The 12,729-nt window shown below is 46.2% G+C and overlaps 1 pseudogene; it reads left to right on the forward strand.

Moving 5' to 3' along the window:
* The window catches only part of LOC145355159 (uncharacterized), a 54,442-nt pseudogene extending 44,375 nt beyond the window's left edge, over nucleotides 1-10,067 (forward strand).
* The last annotated feature ends 2,662 nt before the right edge of the window (nucleotides 10,068-12,729 follow it).

Genomic DNA, 12,729 nt, shown 5'->3' on the forward strand with positions numbered 1-12,729 from the left:
AAGAACCCATCAACCCGCTTCTTAAAAATATTTAGCGAGGCAGCCTCCACCACTTCAACGGGCAGAGAATTCCAGAGATTCACCACCCTTTGAGTGAAGAAGTTCCTCCTCAACTCAGTTCTAAACCGCCTCCCCTTTATCTTGAGGCTGTGCCCCCTAGTCCTACTGTCCTTTCTGAGCGGGAAGAGTCTCTCCACCTCTATCCTATTCATCCCATTCATCATCTTATACGTCTCGATGAGATCTCCCCTCATTCTTCTAAACTCTAACGAGTACAAGCCTAGTTTATTCAGCCTCTCCTCATAGCTCAATCCCCTCAACTCCGGTATCAGCCTAGTAAACCTCCTCTGCACTCCCTCCAGGGCCAAAATATCCTTGCGCAGGTGCGGCGCCCAAAACTGCACACGGTACTCCAGCTGCGGCCTCACCAATGCCTTATACAGCTGCAGCAAGACCTCCCTACTTTTATATTCAATCCCCCTCGCTATGAAGGCCAGCATCCCATTGGCCTTCCTGACCACCTGCTGCACCTGCAAGCTGGGTTTTTGCGACTCATGCACAAGGACCCCGAGGTCCCTCTGCACCGTCGCCTGCTGCAGTTTTTCGCCACGTAAGTAATAGTCCTTCCTACCATTCTTCCTACCAAAGTGGACCACCTCACACCTGCCAACATTAAATTCCATTTGCCATTTCCTGGCCCATTCGCCCAGCCTATCTAGATCCTTCTGCAGACTCTCCACACCCTCTGCACAATTTGCCTTTCCCCCAATGGAATGAGAGTCTTTACAAGTAATCAAGTCTTAAAGGTACAATGTGAGTGGACAGAGCATTAAGCACAGGTTAAAGAGATGTGAATTGTCTCCAATCAGGACAGTTAGTGAGGTTTTGCAAACCCAGGCAAGTCACGGGGGTTACAGATAGTGTGACATGAACCCAAGATCCCGGTTGAGGCTGTCTTCATGTGTGCGGAACTTGGCTATCAGTCTCTGCTCAGTGACTCTGCACTGTCGTGTGTTGTGAAGGCCGCCTTGGAGAACGCTTACCCGAAGATCAGAGGTTTGTGACCGCTGAAGTGTTCCCCAACAGGAAGACAACACTCTTACCTGGTGATTGTCGAGCAGTGTTCATTTATCTGTTGCGATAGCGTCTGCACGGTCTCCCCAATGTACCATGCCTCGGATTCATTCAGTTATAAGAACATAACCTTGCGTAAGTGCGGTGACCAAAACTGCACACAGTACTCCAGCTGCAGCCTCATCAGTACCCTGTACAGCTGCAGCAAGACCTCCCTACTTTTATATTCAATCCCCCTCGCTATGAAGGCCAGCATCCCATTCACCTTCCTGACCACCTACTGCACCTGCAGGCTGGGTTTTTGCGACTCATGCACAAGGACCCCGAGGTCCCTCTGCACCGTCGCCTGCTGCAGTTTTTCGCCACGTAAGTAATAGTCCTTCCTACCATTATTCCTACCAAAGTGGACAACCTCACATTTGCCAACATTAAACATTAAATTTGCCAACATTAAATTCCATTTGCCAATCAGAGACAATTAAATTCCATTTGCCAATTCAGGGACAATTATCCTATTGCAGACACACCAGTGAGTTCATACAGGGGAGAGACCGTTCAGCTGAACTGACCTTGGGAAGGGATTCACTTAGTCATCCGACCTGCTAGGAAACCTCACACTGGAGAGAGGCCATTCATCTGCACTGATGTGGAACAGGATTCAGAGATTCATCCACTTTGCAAAAATATCTGAGAGTTTATACTGTGGGAAAGACCATTCAGCTGCTCTGATTGTGTGGGAAGCGATTTCAAGATTCCTCCACCTTGGCGCGACACCACCAATTTCATACCGGGAAAGACTGTTCATCTGGTAAGGGATTCACTCAATTACCAACCCTGCAGACACACCAGTGAGTTCACACTGGGGAGAAGCCATTCACCTGCTCGCAGTGTGGGAAGGGATTCACTCAGTCATCCCATCTGCTGAGACAGCAGTGAGTTTACAATTGCTTACATGGGATGGATTCCACAACATCCCAGAACCATGTTTGTTCTGACAGTGGTGAAGGTTGAAGGCTTCTTTGAGCCTGGGAGAGCACATTTCCACTGAAATGATCCAGAAAACCTGGTGAAGGACATTTACTTTATCCGGAGAGTAAATAGTATTCCCTCCCCACCCTTTACATTCACCGCCTTGCTCTCATCGCTAACATTCCCGACCTTGTCCTGCTGGAATGTTCCGGAGAAGCCCAACACAAGCTGGACAAACAGCCCCTCATCTTCCGATGAGGAACTTTACAACCTTCTGGACTCAGAGTTCAACAACTTCACACCCTGAACTCTCTCCGCCAGCTTGTTTTCTTTTTGACGAGCGTAAGTCTGCATCTTTTTTTCATGGTTTTTTGTTTCCAGACAGAGCTGTCCTTTATTCTGCACCAAACACTTAAATCTTTATTACCTTGCCCTTTGTCTTTTGTTCCTCCACATTTTTCACCACAGATGCTGCCAGATCTGCAGCATTTTTCCAGTTTGTTTTGCATTTACTCTAAACAAGTGGAAGGTCAGGGTCGTTCTTGTGGACTGAGGGGCAGTGTTCCACAGAGAGGGCAGAGAACAGGCTACACATGAATTAAAGAGAAACCATTCGTGTCCAGAACATTGCAAACATCCTTTCACTCTGGTCGTCTTTGATCCCGAATTCATTTTCAGTTTATTTTTAACCACATTCTGTTGCATTAATAAACTTTTATCAATAAAAATGTTTGATTTTGCCGGACTTTTATTGATGAGATTGATGCACTTTAGGGAAAGTGGGTGAGAGGGGTTGGCAGGCTCTTTAACAGAATGTGAGTTCCTCTAAGATAATTGGCAAAGGAGCCAGAGGGAGAGATGAGATTTTACTTTTGACGTAGCAGTGTTAGAAATGGAATTGCTGGTTTTCTGGTTCTCAAAAATTGAGTGACTGCCAGATCTTGACGTGACATTTGATTTGATATTTCTGCCTTTAAATCATCACCTGATATCCTGTAAAAGATGTTCATTACAAAAGTAATCACTTTCAGTCCAGGATAGAAATTCAGAACAGACAATTCTAGTTTTTATGGAACAGTTCGTGGGTGGCACAGTGGGTTAGCACTGCTGCTTCACAACTCCAGGCTCCTGGGTTCGATTCCTGGCTCAGGTCACTGTCTGTATGGAGTTTACACATTTTCCCCTTGTCTGCGTGGGTTTCCTCCAGGTGCTCCGGTTTCCTCCCACAGTCCAGAGATGTGCGGGTTAGGTTGATTAGCCATGCTAAAATTGCCCCTTAGTGTCCTGAAATGCAAAGGTTAGAGGGATTAGTGGGTAAATATGTAGGGGATATGGGGGTAGGGCCTGGGTGGGATTATGGTCGGTGCAGACTTGATGGGCTGAACAGCCTATTTCTGTGCTGTAGGGGTTCTATGATTTTTTTTTCCTCTCTCATTCCCCAAAAGCTGTAAATCTCCATCCCTCTAATTCTCACTCTGCTGTATTTAATATTCATGCACCCAATTCTCCTGATGGACAGATCCATGCTCTCTGCTTCTTGTCCTGGAGTAGAGATACTGGTGTTGGACTGGGGTAAACACAGTAAGAAGTCTCACAACACCAGGTTAAAGTCCAACAGGTTTATTTGATAGTAATATGTTTATATGTTTAGTAACATGAATAGTAATAGTAATATGTTTATATATGTTTAAGTCACAGGTAGATAGATTTCTGATCGATAAGGGAATTAAGGGTTATGGAGAGCAGGCGGGTAAGTGGAACTGAACCACTATCAGATCAGCCATGATCTTATTGAATGGCGGGGCAGGCTTGAGGGGCTAGATGGCCTACTCCTGCTCCTATTTCTTATGTTCTTAATCCCACAAGCTTTTGGAAATGCTGTTCCTTCGTCAGGTGTGTGACGAAGGAACAGCATTTCCGAAAGCTTGTGGGATTACTATCAAATAAACCTGTTGGACTTTAACCTGTGAGACTGCTTCCTGTCTTATCCTGGACACAGAGAGCTGAGAATCTCCATGCAGGCTGCCAGACAGATCTCTGTCTCTATGAATGGACTAACAATGTGTGGAATGTACAGACTGGGGAACAATGGGTGGGGGCGGGGCTCCCGGAGACGTCACCGCGGAGCAGCGTGATTGCTATTGGCTGATTCAGGACGGGCTCCATTGTGCCGTCACAATGACTCAGAGGGGGCGTTCCCAGCACACAGCCTCCCATTGGCAGCAATATCACTGGTTACAGAAGCAGAACACTGCGGATTGGACACCAGCTCAGCGCGGCTGGCGGGCAAAGCCCCACCCAACCCCATGTGGGCTCGGGCTCCGCCCCCTCATTGTCTACATGCGAGAGATTGACCAATAGGAACACCTGGAGGACTGGATGGGCGCAGGTCATCCAGCCAATGAAGGTCCAGGCCTTGTGTCATTGGCTACATGGAGCTTCCTAACCATAGAACCCTACAGTGCAGAAACAGGCCCTTCTACCCATCGAGTCTGCACCGACCACAATCCCACCCAGGCCCTATCCCCTATCTCTACACATTTACCCACTAATCCCTCTAACCTACACATCCCAGGACACTAAGGGGCAATTTTAGCACGGCCAATCAACCTAACCCACACACCTTTGGACTGTGGGAGGAGACTGGAGCACCCGGAGGAAACCCACGCAGACATGAGGAGAATGTGCAAACTCCACACAGACAGTGACCTGAGCCGGGAATCAAACCCAGGACCCTGGAGCTGTGAAGCAGCAGCGCTAACCACTGTGCTACCGTTCCTTTGGACATGAATGTGGCGGTTCGATCAATAAGTTTGCTGATTTGTACAAATATTGATGATGTTGTAAATAGCAAGGAGCAATGTGTTAGATTACAGAAAGATATAGACGGGCTGATTAGATGAGAAAAACGATGGCAAATATAACTTAAGTCCGAAAAGTCTAAGGTGATGCATTTTGGGAGAACTATCAAGGCAAGGAAATAGATAACGAACTATGCTAGAAAGTACAGAGAACAAGAGGGACCTTGGGGTGCATGTCCATAGGACCCTGAAGGCAGCAGGACAGAATGACCAAACGATTAAGGGATATGGGATACTGGCCTTCTTTAACTGAACCCCTTCATAATCTTAAAGACTTTCATTAGGTCGCCCTTCAGTCTTCTGTTTTCTAGAGAAAAGCAGCCTTTCCTGTGGGTTAAATATTCACAGTTCTGGGATTATTCTTACATAGAATATTGGACCACAATCTGATTTGGGAGAACAATTCCGGCGTAACCAGCCTCTCTTTGTGGCTGAAACAATCCAGCCCAGGTAACGTCCTGGTGAGTCTCCTCTGCACCTTCTCAATTGCAATCACATTATGATTGAGTGTATAAAAAGCTAGTGTGGTAGGTAAAATAATACCTCTGAGACCAATTGTGAGTCAAAGTATAGCAAGTTTATTCAAAAGCTTTTGGGAGATACACCTGGTACCTAACAGCCGTTCCCCAGGCATCTCTCTGAACACAACTTAAGAGCACATATTATACCCCCCCAAGTCAGGTACACATCTCATTCTCAGCAGATTCCCAGGCTGTGGGTTGTCCTCCATCGTGGGAACATGGCTGTCTCAGCGTTTCTTCATGGTTATCTCAAGGCTGTAATTGTCAGTGGTGTGATTAGCCCTTAGCTAACACACAGGCTGGCAAAACAAGTTAAAATTAACAGGACCAGTGTAACAGTACATGTTCATAAGTGGTATAGCACATAATATGTTGGTACCTGACACATAAGCAGTATATAACGAATATATATGGATATATATTTATGGCATGCAAGCTTCACTATGTTAGGCAGAAGTCTATAATATTAAAGACACAAACATAGATAGGAACTGGTACATTTCTGAATGGACTATAATAAACTTGTGTACAACAGCAAGGACAGCCGCAGTCTTATTGTCTGGGACACACAAAAACAAATCTTACATCCGTCTGGAATACGTGAAAACAAGTCAAAAACAAGTCTTTTTTTAACCAATCTCCAAGTATTATAAAGTTCATTAACCCATTCCCTACTGCAGCTAGAGGATTGGTCGCAGTTTGGGTCGGTACAGGTTAGGAAGGATGTGATTGCAATCGAGAAGGTGCAGAGGAGACTCACCAGGACGTTACCTGGGCTGGATTGTTTCAGCCACAAAGAGAGGCTGGTTACGCCCGAATTGTTCTCCCCAAAGAAGGCTGAGATCTAACTGAGATGTACAAAAATATGAACACTTATTCACTAACCTTTAGTAACTGGGTCAATATCCAGGGGACATAGATATGTATGGCATGCTGGCTCTCATCAGTCGAATATCAGAATTGGAAAATCATGTCACAGCTGTATAAAAGTTTGGTTAAGCCATATTGTGTACAATTCTGGTCACCACACTACCAGAAGAATTGGAAAGGGTGCAGAAGAGGTTTACCAGAGATTTTTAGAATATAAAAGTAGGGAGGTCTTGCTGCAACTGTACAGGGCACTGGTGAGGCCGCAGCTGGAGTACTGTGTGCAGTTTTGGTCGCCGCACTTGCGCAAGGATATTTTGGCCTTGGAGGGAGTGCAGAGGAGGTTCACTAGGCTGATACCGGAGATGAGGGAGTTGGACTATGAAGAGAGATTGAATAGACTGGGTCTGTACTCATTGGAGTTTAGAAGGATGAGGGGGGATCTTATAGAGACGTATAAGATAATGAAGGGGATGGATAGGGTAGAGGTAGAGAGATTCTTCCCGCTTAGAAAGGATAGCAGGACTAGAGGGCACAGCCTCAAGATAAGGGGGGGTGCAGTTTAGAATGGAGTTGAGGAGGAACTTCTTCACTCAAAGGGTGGTGAGTCTCTGGAATTCTCTGCCCGTTGAAGTGGTGGAGGCTACCTCGCTAAATATATTTAGGACACGGGTAGATAGGTTTGGTAGGCAAGGGAATTAAGGGTTATGGGGAGAAAGTGGGAAAGTGGGACTGATCCACTTCAGATCAGCCATAATCTTATTGAATGGCGGGGCAGGCTTGAAGGGCTAGATGGCCTACTCCTGCTCCTATTTCTTATGTTCTTATGTACCAGAAAGTTGTCTGGTTTGAAAGATATGGTCTGTGAAGTGAGATTGAACAAATTTGGATTGTTTTCGTTGGAGCGTGAGAGGACGCAGGAGGATCTGACTGATGTTTACAAGATTATCGCAGACGTGGATGGAATAAATAGTTGGAGTCCAGGATCGAAGGGTCAGTTGCTCGGAGGGGGCATCAGTTGAAAGTGAGAGGGGGAAAGTTTAAAAGAGATGTAAGGGGCATGTTTTTCATGATATGGAGGTGCCGGCGTTGGACTGGGGTAAACACAGTAAGAGGTCTCACAACACCAGGTTAAAGTCCAACAGGTTTATTTGGTAGTAAACCCACAAACTTTTAGAGTGCTGTTCCTTCATCAGGTGAGTGGGAGTTGTGTTCATAAACAGGGTATATATAACGCGATCTTCTTGGAGATCCAATTGCGTTTGTGTCTACATATGCTCTGTTTGTGAACACAACTCCCACTCACATGATGAAGGGGCAGTGCTCCAAAAGCTAGTGGCTTTGCTACCAAATAAACCTGTTGGACTTTAACCTGGTGTTGTGAGACTTCTTCCAGGTTTTTCTCACTCAGAGGGTGGTGAATGCCTGCAACGAGCTGCCAGAGGAGATGGAAGAAGCAGATTCTATAACAATCTTCGAGAGGCATCTGGATAGATACATGAATAGGCAGGGAATAGAGGGATACGGACCACATGGAGGCAAGAAAATATTAGAGAGACATTTGTGTTGGTGCAGCCTTGGTGGGCTGAAGGGCCTGTTTCTGTGATGTTCTTTTGATACAGGATGGAGAGAGAGCGTGTGGAACGGAGATTCACGAATCTTGAGGAATGAGAGAAAAAAAATAAAGAAACAAGAATTGTCTATTTCCTCTCTTCGCCACATTATAAGAAAGATGTGGAGGCATTGGAAAGGGTGCAGAGGTGGTTTACCAGCCTGGTATGGTGGGAAGGTCTTATGAGGAAAGGCTGAGGGTCTTGAGGTTATTTTCATTAGAGGGAAGAAGGTTACGAGGTGACCTAATTGAGGCAGACAAGATGATCAAAGGATTGGATAGGGTGGACAGTGAGAGCCTTTTTCCTCGGATGGTGATGGCTAACACGAGGGGACATAGCTTTAAATTAAGGGGTGGTAATTATAGGACGGATGTCAGAGGTAGGTTCTTTACTTAGAGGGTAGTAAGGGCGTGGAATGCCCTGCCTGCAGCAGTTGTGGACTCGCCAACTTTAAGGGCGATCAAATGGTCAGTGGATAGGCATATGGATAATATTGGAATAGTTTAGGTTAGAGGGTCATTAGATTGGTCCCACTGGTCGGCGCAACATCGAGGGCCAAAGGGCCTATACTGCGCTGTAATGTTCTATGTTCTCCTCTTTCTATTCTCTCTGACTGATGACTTTTTACAGGATATCAGAAGATGAGGATTTATAGACAGAAATCTCAAACTAAACAGCATGCCAAAGTCATAAGAACATAAGAAATAGGAGCAGGAGTAGGCCATCTAGCCCTTTGAGCCTGCCCCGCCATTCAATAAGATCACGGCTGATCTGAAGTGAATCAGTTCCACTTTCCCACTTTCTCTCCGTAACCCTTAATTCCCCTGTCTATCAGAAACCTATCTACCCGTGACTTAAATATATTCAGTGAGGTAGCCTCCACCACTTCAACGGGCAGAGAATTCCAGAGATTCACCGCCCTTTGAGTGAAGAAGTTCCTCCTCAACTCCGATCTAAACTGCCCCCACCCTTGAGGCTGTGCCCTCTAGTCCTGTTGTCCTTTCTGAGCGGGAAGAATCTCTCTATCCATCCCCTTCATTATCTTATACGTCTCTATAAGATCCCCCCTCATCCTTCTAAACTCCAACGAGTATAGACCCAGTCTATTTAGTCTCTCTTCATAGTCTGATAAGAGTTACTCAATTCATCAGAATCTGAATATTATCGGCCTTTGAAACTGGAAGGAGAAATATTCAGAAGGTTTGAAACATCGGTGTGACTGGGAAAGTACCAAGACACACACACACCCCCGAGTGAGAGTCTTCCAGTGCACTGACTGGAAAGAACTCCAACTAATTAGACAGCCTGAATAAACATCACAGCATTCATAGCGGGGAGAGACTGTACCTCTTGGAGTGTGTGTGTGTGTGGATGAGGCTTCAACTGATCATCAAACCTGGAGGGTCACAAGGACACCTGCCCCATGGAGAAACGGTGGAAATGTGGGGACTGTGGGAAGGGATTCATCTGAGCTGGAAATTCATCGATGCAATCACACTGGGGAGACACCGTTCAGCTGCTCTCACTGCACAAAGAGGTTTAGAACATCAACACTGTGGATACACCAGCGAGTTCATACCAGTGGGAGACCCTTCACCTGCTCTGACTGAAATTCACTCAGTCGTCCGTCCTGCGGACACACCAGCGAGTTCACACTGGGGAGAGACCGTTCACCTGCTCTCAGTGTGGGAAGGGACTCACCCAGTTATCCAACCTATTGACTCACAAAGTTACTCACCAGTGAGAGACCCTTTAAATGCACTAACTGTGGGCGTGGATTCAAAAGCTCTCAGGATCTGATGTCCCACCAGTGCATTCACACTGAGGAGAGACCGTTCAGCTGCTCTCGCTGCACAAAGAGATTTAAATGGCCATCCAACCTGTGGAACCACCAGCGAGTTCACACCGGGGAGGGGCCATTCACCTGCTCTCTCTGTGGGAAGGGATTTACTCAGTTGGCCACTGTGTGGACACACCAGCGAGTTCACACTGGGGAGAGACCATTCACCTGCTCTCTCTGTGGGAAGGGATTTACTCATTTGGCCACCCTGCAGGTACACTAGCGAGTTCACACCAGGGAGAGACCATTCACCTGCTCTGATTGTGGGAAGGGATTCACTAATTCATTCCACCTACTGAGACACCAGCAAGGTCACAAATGATCCCAGGGGTTGGATTCTGCTGTTATTGCTGCTGTTAATCACATCCAGGACTGAACCATGTTCATTCTGACAGTGGGTGAAGTGGGAGGGTTTCTTTCTGCTGGACTGGCCCGTCTCACAACTTTGCTTCCAATGGGCTGAGCCTGGGAGAGCACATTTCCTCTGAAATGATCCACAAAAGCTGATGAAGGACTTTTATTTTATCCTGGAGAGTAAATAGTGTTTTTCCCACCACTACAGGTGGATCTAAAATAAATACATTAGTCTCTGTTCCATTGAGTCTCCAGCACAGGGCCAGACCAGTCGGCTCAATTGGTCTGTGTCAGTATTTATGCTCCACATGAGTCTCCACCCACCCCTCTTCATCTCCCCCCATCAGCAAATCCTTCTGTTCCTTTCTCCCTCATGTATGTATCTAACTTTCCCTTCAATGTATTCACGCTGTTCACCTCAACCACTCGCTGTGGGAGTGAGTTCCACATTCTCACCACTCGCTGGGTAAAGAGGTTTCTCCTGAAATCCCTATTGGATTATTGAACCCCCTTCATAATCTTAAAGATATCCTCAGCTCACCCTTCAGTCTTCTCTTTTCCAGAGAAAAGCAGCCCCAGCCTTTCCTGAGGGTGAAATGCTCTCAGTTCTGGGATTATTCTCGTGAATCTTTGTTTCTCCTTCTCCAGTGCCTCGATTTCCTTTTTCTAAACGGAGATCACAAATGTTGACGGTGCTCCCAGTGCAGTCTGAACCTGGTTCCAAACAAGTTGGACACAACCTCCCTGCTTTTCAATTCTATTCTTCTGGAATTGAACCCTATATATGGACCCCACACTTTAGGAAAGATGTGAAGTTCTTAGAGAGGAAGATTTATGAGAATGGTTCCAGGGTCTGCAGTGAGTTTTGATTCAGTCCGCCTTGTTGTCCAACAAGGGGCATACACGCGGTGGGTCGTGCGAGAGCTGCTCTTGGATGTTGCTCCAAGAGTTGCCTAGTGCTTCACGTCATTAGTGTACGCTTAAACTGGAACAACTGACGGGCAACACGACAGCTCAGTGACTATCACTGTTTGCTGTGCAGTTACAGGGACCCGGGTCGGATCTCCGGCTTGGGTCGGTGTCTGTGGGAGTTTGCACATTCTCCCCGTGCTTGCGTGGGTTTTCTCTGGGTGCTCCAGTTTCCTCCCACACCCCAAAAATATGCTTTTAGGCTGGTTGGTGTTAACAAATTGTCCCTAAATTAGACCTCCCTTAATCTGGTGCACATACAATTCTCTAAATTTGCACCCCTTTATTGTGGAGTCCAAGAGACGTAGACAAAAGTCGTAGGTAGAAGGAGGATTGGAATGAGGCACTCACTGAGTGTTAAAATGGGCAGCGCGGGCTTGTAGGGCCAAAGGGCCTGTTTCCTGTGCTGTTCTTTGTTCTTTAGTTGGAGAAACTGCAGCAGTTGAAATTTCTCTTTTAAGATCAGACAGGCATTAAGGTTGGGAATGGGACCATTCTGCCCATTGAGTCCATGCCAGCTGTCTTTAGATTAAACCATTCCCCTGTTCTCTCTCCGTGCCACTGTAGATTTATTTCCCTCAAATGCACATCCAATTTCCTTTTGGAAACATGCCATTATCTCTGCTTTGCCCTCATTCATGGGAAGTAAGTTCAAGATATCTCCCATTTTCTTCAAATGCAAATGATGAGCAGAGAGCACAAAAGAAGGCCATTTGACCCACTGTGCCCATGCTGGCTCTGAGAACATTCAAAGCAACAAGGTCAATGAAGCCACGTTAAATTCTAACATGGAAAAAAGAACAAAATTTCACGGGGAGAATGCGCCAACTCCCACAGACACCGGCCCGAATCCATGTGTCTGCACAGCAAACAGTGATAGTCACTGAGCTGTCGTCTTGCCCAGTATCTGGTCCAGTTTAAGCACACACTAACAACATGAAGCACTAGGCCAATCTCGAACATTCAAGAGCAGCCCAAGTACGACCCATCACGTGTATGCCCCTCGTTGGACACAAGGTGGACTGACTTAAAACCTGTGAATTAAAAGAGAAAAAGCATTATTATCATACCATATCCATTTACCTTACCAGGGATGCCCCAATGCTAATGACCCTTATTTAAAACAATCTCCTATATCCACCCATCTCCAACCCACTCATGTCCCTGTCTAAGTTACTCTTAAACAACTCCAGCATGTTTGCCTCCACCACCTTACTTGGCAGAGCATTCCATACCCCCACTACCCTCTGTGTGAAAAACCTCCCTCTAATATCCGTGTTATACCTCTCCCCCCTCACCTTAAGCTCCTGGCCCCTTGTACTGTGTGTCTCTAACATAGGAAATAGCTTACCTCTGTTTACTCTATCTATACCCTTCATAATCTTATATACCTCTATTTGATCCCCAAACTGGAGCTTCATTTTAAAAATTAATATTGGATTCACCAAAATGCTTGTGGAAGCTGCATAACTAGCAGAAATTTTGCAAACTAAGAATCTCTTTGAGCATTTTGATCAAAGAACAACACAGAAAACAGGCCCTTTGGCCCTACAAGCCCGCGCTGCCCATTTTAACACTCAGTGACTGCCTTATTCAAGTCTTTCGTCGATCGTCGACGTTTTTGTCTACCTCTAGTGGACTCCACAATAAAGGGGGTGCAA

The sequence above is a fragment of the Carcharhinus amblyrhynchos genome, chromosome 18 (genome assembly GCF_965287045.1).
Source record: "Carcharhinus amblyrhynchos chromosome 18, sCarAmb.v2.hapA, whole genome shotgun sequence".
NCBI lineage: Eukaryota > Metazoa > Chordata > Chondrichthyes > Carcharhiniformes > Carcharhinidae > Carcharhinus > Carcharhinus amblyrhynchos.